This window comes from Hyla sarda, chromosome 1, assembly GCF_029499605.1.
Source record: "Hyla sarda isolate aHylSar1 chromosome 1, aHylSar1.hap1, whole genome shotgun sequence".
NCBI lineage: Eukaryota > Metazoa > Chordata > Amphibia > Anura > Hylidae > Hyla > Hyla sarda.
The window spans coordinates 87793698-87801493 of NC_079189.1; positions in this window are offsets into that span (position 1 = coordinate 87793698).

Genomic DNA, 7796 nt, shown 5'->3' on the forward strand with positions numbered 1-7796 from the left:
TATCAAAAAATAATTATATATATGTATGAGCTGAGTACAGGGGTGTATACCAATAGACACATATAATCGTTATTAGTAAATATAAGACAAATCATGAATTCGAGTAGAATACAGACAAATCATGTCTATGTCTAAAGTCCAGACGGGAAGCATGAATCCATGCATAGGATCCAAAACGCCTCCCGTCTAAACAGAGACTTACACCAGTCTCCCCCTATACGGGGAGGGCGTACTCTCTCCAATCCTGTAACCTCTATCCTGGGAACAATGCCATCATGGTTTTCAACTATATGTCTTGTTATGCCCGACATGGATCTATTTGTGAATTGACCATTTGTGGGAAAATGTAAGTGTTCCTGGATCCTAACTTTAAGTTTTCTGCTGGTGCATCCGATGTACTGTAACATACAATCTAGGCATGTGATGCTATATACAACATGGTGAGTATGGCAATTGATGAAGCTTTTAATATTGTAACTGATACTAGTGACACATGATTTGAACGTATTGGAATTGGTCATGAATTTACAGTTACTACATCTATTTCTTCCACACTGATAATTCCCTTTCGTGGAAAGTCAGGTGTCACCCTGTTTGTTATAGGTAGTGATGTCACTAGGTGACAATTGGGTATATAGGGATCTTGCCTTTCGTGGAATTACTTTTACATTGTTAGCTTGTAGGATTTGTGACATGATGGAATCATGATGTAACACTGGTAGGTGTTTATGAATAATATTTCTGATGTCCGCAAACTGATTAGAAAATGCAGTGGTAAAGGTTAGGGTATTATCCATATCATTATATGTATATAAGGATTTGTCCTTTAAATAATACCCCGGTGGTTTAGAGTTAACAATGCCCTCTGCTCTCGCTATTGTACGTTTGTCATACCCTCTATCTCGTAGGCGTTTCTTAATATCCTTACATGTGTCAGAGTATATGGAGTGTTGAGTAGAGGCTCGTCTAGCCCTAACAAATTCACCTATGGGAAGGTTTTGAATAATGTGATGGGGATGACAGCTTGTGGAATGTAAAAGACTATTGCCCGAGCATGGTTTGCGGAACAATTTGGAATGAATGCAATTTTTATGTATGTCACCGATAAGTGTGACATCCAAAAAGTCGATACTCACAGAAGTCATGTTGGTTATAAATTTTAAAGAAAAATCCTTATCATTTAGAAACTGTGAGAATTGCTGCACTTGAATGGAAGTACCTCTCCAGACTAGGAGGAGGTCGTCTATATAACGCCCATACCACCCTATAGGATGGTAGAAAGGGTTGGCTGGCGTAAACAAGACGACCTCCTCCCAGTATGCCATGTAGAGATTGGCCAATGAAGGAGAAAATTTGGAGCCCATCGGGCAACCAGTGGTCTGCAAATAATAAACATTATTGAAACAGAAAAAATTGTGTTGTAATAGAAAAAGCATGACCTGTAGAATATACTCCTGTAAATCATAACTGTAATTACTGTATTTTCTGAGATGATGGGATATGGCTATCACGGCCATGTCATGTGGAATGCATGTATACAGGGCCGTGACGTCACATGTCATCCAACTTTCCCGTTCAGACCATTGAAGGTGTTCCACAGCCTGTAAAAGGGACTTAGTATTAACATATCTGGTGGTCCTACATACAAGGGGTTGCAATAGTTCGTCCAGCCGGGAACTCAGTCTTTCCAACAAGGAATAAATACCCGCGACTATGGGTCACATTGGTGGTGGAAATGTATCCTTGTGCAGTTTCGGTAGAGCGTGAAATACAGGGCATTTCACATGGAGCGGTTTTAAGTATTCAGATTGTCTTTCAGAAATGATAGATAAAGTCACACCTTCTTCCAAAAGCTGATTTAATTTATTTCTAACAATCTCCGTAGGGTTGTAGCTTAACTTGCGGTATGTATTTGTATCTTGCAACATCTTTAATATTAATGTCTCGTATAGTGCAGTATCCAAGACAGCTACAGAACCCCCTTTGTCTGACTGCCGTATGGTCAACATTTTATTCTCCATTAATTCTTTCACAGCTTTTCTCTGATTGGCTGTAAGATTGTATGTATGTCTATTTTTATGCTGTTGTTGATAAAATATTTTCAAATCCTTCTCCACCCTTTGTTGAAAGGTGTCCATACTGTCAGATCTGGAGTTGATGGGATAAAAGTCTGGATTTTTTATGTTGAATGTATTGATAGTACTGGAGAATATGTTGGAGTCGTCAGATGTTTGCTGTAAATCTACAAGTATCTGAGTGGCAACATGATCCTGGAAAGTACTGTATAGGGGCATATGGCTCTGTCCTCTAACATTAAGATACTGTACATTTGTAGAGTCACTACAAGGAGCCAGTTCAGCCTTTGTACTTTGAAAAAAATGCCTTTTGATGGTTAATAGGCAAACAAATTTATTGACATCAAAAATCGTGTGGTATAGGTCAAAATTACAAGTGGGGACGAACGTGAGGCCTTTTTCAAGGACCTCTATTTGTGCACTACTAAGTATCTGTGCTGATAAGTTGACCACTGAATTTTTCATTATTTGTATTATTTGTATGTGATAGCGGAGGAGGGTGTATACCGCCCATGGGCGTGAACCCACAGGTGTTGTATAAATTAATCGAAGAGTATCAAACGATATGTCAAAATATATAAAAAAAAGAATTATATATATTTGGATCCTATGCATGGATTCAAGCTTCCCGTCTGGACCTAACTATAGACATGATTTGTATTATATTTACTAATAACGATTATATGTGTCTATTGGTATACACCCCTGTACTCAGCTCATATATATATATATATATATATATATATATATATATATATATATATAATTCTTTTTTTATATATTTTGACATATCTTTTGATACTCTTTGATTAATTAATACAACACCTGTGGGTTCACGCCCATGGGCGGTATACACCCTCCTCCGCTATCAACTATGGGATATGAGGGTATATAAGGAAGTTATGCTGGTTATTATAGTTGCCATGATTAAAACTTAGCGTTAAGTCGAAACGCGTCGGTGCGTTTTGTGTTGCTATTTTTTCTATACTTTTTTCTATGTTTTTACATTTGCTCATGTATTGGATTTTTATATGAAGAAATAAACTTGGAATTTTTTACCCAGCCTTGGGAGCCGGAACTTCCTTCTTTCCTCTTTGATTGCTTCGGCTGAGGACTTGGCCTCAGAGACTCGTCCGAAGCTCACGCTGGTTCAGGTGTATTGTGCTTCGAATTCATGTATTTTGGACACGACTGGGTAAGCTGATATACCCCTTTTTTTCTATTGCCATATGTTATTATGTTACATGGCTTTGCCGATGGATTGCTGGCGGAATTACTGATTCGAAGAGGGAGGAGTAGGAGCATCTGAAGGGACAGAAGATGGGTATGACACACAGCTCCCTTTGGCTGAGGTGGGGGAGCCTTGGCTGGCTAAAGGAGGGAGCGACTGGCCACTGGGTGATGCAGCAGGCTGGACCACTAAATCGGAGCCACGGTTCTCCCAGGCCGCTTTATGGTGGCGAAGCATGTGTTGACGCAGGGCCGTGGTGCCAACATTGGGACCCTGGGCACGCTTCACCTTCTGCCGACATATCTTGCATGGCCAGGTAAACATCCTCCAGATGCTTGATGAAAAACTGCCCCACCGCCGAGTAGCTGATTTTCCCCCCAACAGTCTGCACTGATTGACTGCTACTGCCGCTAACTCCAGGAACCCCGCGAAGCATGTGGTCTACCCCGGGCACATTTGGCTCCAGACTTCCCACTTCTGCCACCATGTTGACTGCCAAGCATGCTACTACCTTACCTGGCTCAGCTGCTGCCTCACGGGCAACCTGCAACCCTCTTCTCCTGATGATTATGAAGACCCTTCTGCACCCAGCTCCCAAGTGCGATCGGCTTCACCATCATCGAGTTGTGTCTGCACGTCACTGATGTCCTCCTCAGGTTCCTCAACAGTGTCTGCTTCAGGAACATGCATGAACGCTGCATGTGATTAAGGGTCATCCCGCCTACCCGTGTTCCCGCCTTCCCAGAGTTCCTTGCCCCATGTGCTGACATGTGGAGCCGCCATATTAGATGCCCTGGAGCCTGGACCACACAAAATGGAGTTTAATAAAATTATTTGTGCGATCAAATCACCGCAATATTCAGATTTGTTGCCAAGTGAATTCTCATGAAATCCGTAACAAATTCAGATTCGTCAGGTTCGATTCGCTTATCCCTAATTATTACTAAAAATATCTGCCACAGAATATTTATCTTCATATACTATTTTAATATACCACTGAAATATACCACATCACATTACATGTACTTTTATTTGTATACTGGATCCATAAGTGTATGTATACATACTCCTTCATACATATTACCAGGCTTGAAAGACATGCCTAACTTAGATCCATAATATAATTGACATACCTATATGTATACAGTAATTACATTATTATACATATGACTAATTATGAGCACTCTATGGCGAACTAGCCGTCTAGTCCATAACATACATATGGCGACCTTTCCATTATTGCCTATAAAATAAGAATATTCCTAATACAGCTACACCCTTAATATACAGTAACAAACACACCAGACCATATTGTTACGCCGAGCGCTCCGGGTCCCCGCTCCTCCCCGGAGCGCTCGCTACACTCTCCTCACTGCAGCGCTCCGGTCAGATCCACTGACCCGGGGCGCTGCGATACTGCCTCCAGCCGGGATGCGATTCGCGATGCGGGTAGCGCCCGCTCGCGATGCGCACCCCGGCTCCCGTACCTGACTCGCTCTCGGTCGGTCCTGTCCCGGCGCGCGCGGCCCCGCTCCTTAGGGCGCGCGCGCGCCGGGTCTTTGCGATTTAAAGGGCCACTGCGCCGCTGATTGGCGCAGTGGTTCCAATTAGCCTGATCACCTGTGCACTTCCCTATATCACCTCACTTCCCCTGCACTCCCTCGACGGATCTTGTTGCCATTGTGCCAGTGAAAGCGTTTCCTTGTGTGTTCCTAGCCTGTGTTCCAGACCTCCTGCCGTTGCCCCTGACTACGATCCTTGCTGCCTGCCCCGACCTTCTGCTACGTCCGACCTTGCTTCTGCCTACTCCCTTGTACCGCGCCTATCTTCAGCAGTCAGAGAGGTTGAGCCGTTGCTAGTGGATACGACCTGGTCACTACCGCCGCAGCAAGTCCATCCCGCTTTGCGGCGGGCTCTGGTGAAAACCAGTAGTGACTTAGAACCGATCCACTAGCACGGTCCACGCCAATCCCTCTCTGGCACAGAGGATCCACTACCTGCCAGCCGGCATCGTGACACATATTAACATATAACCAATGTACCTAATGTATACTCCTAATGCCAATATGCTTGAATGTATACTTTTAAAAACCGATGTGCTTAAATGTATGTTCTATATTCCTAATGCCATAGAAACTTTCAGCTAGGAGTGTTTTGTGCCGTACCAGCGTTCCAGCTTATAATATCCATATTATGATGTTTCTCAATGCTTAAATTTACACTCTGAAACTATGTACCAGGAGCGCTCCAGCCTACACTATAATTTAATATAATATACATTGTGATTCTTATTGCCAATATAATAAAATGTATTACTCACTGTCATGCAGCGGCTTGGTGCTGTCCTGCCCTCCTGAGTTGTCCCGTTGTGTCCCTCATGCCGTCCACAGCCAGGGTAGCATCTGGATTGACAGGTTCTCTTCCTGACGGCTCACCGTATATAACTACAGCTGTGCTGGAAGACTTGGCCTGCATTAATGCTGAGCGCTATTCGATCCCACTGAATATATGAAATATACTGTCTAATAACATTACTATTGTTATTTATGATTGTAATAGCCATTTCACTCAGAACTTTCACTTCCTTAAAGGAGAACTACGGGATTTAACATTTTATCCCCTATCATAAGGATAGGGGATAAGTTTCAGATCGCGGGGGTCCGACCGGTGGGGCCCCCCACGATCTCCCGTACGGGGCCGCGGCTCTCTCCATAGAGAGCGTGTGTCGACCACCGCACGAGGCGGCGGCTGACAAGCTCCCTCCATTTACTGCTATGGGAGAGCCAAAGTGCTGCCTTCGGCAATTTCCGGCTCTCCCATAGCAGTGTATGGAGGGGGCGTGTCGGCCGCTGCTTTGTGCGGTGGTCAACACGCCCTCTCTAACCAGAGATCCGGGGCCCCAGCGGTCGGACCCCCCGTGATCTGAAACTTACCCCCTATAACTCGTAGTTCTTCTTTAAGTCGGATTGCTATTCTTTTATTTTATTTTTTTTATATTTTAAATCTTTTATTTGCTTGACAATATATAAGAAACAATACCATATTCTTAAAAACATTAGCAAGGACAATTACAAGCATTTTTTTTATCCTTTACTAATTTATCCCCTTACCCCACCCTCCCCCACTTTTTTACCATGCCAGGGAAAACAAAAACAAAAAAACACTAAGTTACATTACCAGAATCCCACATACCCAATTTCTTATTCCATAGAACACTCATTTTTTGTTTCTTTTTACATTTTACCTTCTCAAAGCCTTTCAATCTTTGTATCTCCACATACCACTCTAATCAGCTAGGGACCTTGTGTGATATCAATTTCCGCATTATTATCAGCCTCCCCAAAATCAATGCATTTAGGATAAGTTACTTTCTTAGCATCGATTGTTTTGGAATCAGCCCAAACAGAAAAACCTCAGGCTTAAGTTCTAAGGTAACACCTGTTCTATTCTCTATCTGCTCTTGAATTTCGCTCCCAAAAAAACGTATCTGCAGACAGTCCCACACCATATGTATCAAATTCGCCTCCTCTTTACCACATTTTGGGCAGTCAACCTGGGCACAGATTTTCCATCTAAATAAGTGTTTTGGAGTGAAATATAATCTATGCAACAGCATAAACTGTGAAAGTCTCAATTTTTCATTTTCAGACATCTCCATGACACTTGCTGTCATCACTCTCCACCCTTCTGTTTTTCTTTGAAGAAGGATTTTATATAGTGTTGACACCCCTAGTTTGTTGCCCACATCCACTAATTCTACCAACATATGGTTCTGTACTTGAAAAGCCCTCTTTTCCTCTGAATACCTCACTGCATGTTCTAATTGAAAAAAAAAAAACTAATTTATATTTCTCATCTAGTTCATACTCCCAACACAGCTCTTCAAAACTTCTTAGCTCTCCTTGACTAAATACTTGCTCTACATATACTATCCCTTTTGTTAACCATAACCCAAAGTGCTCAATTTTCGATATCTCTTTTAAATTCTTCTTCTCCCATAATTGTTAAAAAGTAAAGAAGTTGCAGTAGCACCACCATTTTTGTTAAGGCTATTCATTCCGCCATACCTAGAGGTAATCTCAACCATATATGTATTTTTTTTTCAGTTTTTCCAGCAATAGGGCTAAGTTCAACTTAATATAATCCTTAGGATTACTACTTATACCAATTCCCAAATATTCCATTCTATCAGGATGCTTTATCACTTTCAGCTCTCCATAACCTTCTTCCCCTAAACCCTCCAGGATCATCAAAGAGGACTTTTTTCAGTTTATAGAGAGGCCCAAGATATGCCCAAATGCTTAAATATCCTGTATTATTTCATCAAGGCAAGTCTTCGGGTCTCTCACAAACAGCAGGAGATCATCCGCGTATAATGCTACTTTCCCTTCATCTCCTCCTGGGCCAAAACCCCTGAAGCAAGAGTTTTTTCTCAAAAAAACAGCCAGAGGTTCTATAAACAACAAAAATAATAACGGTGACAGGGGCAC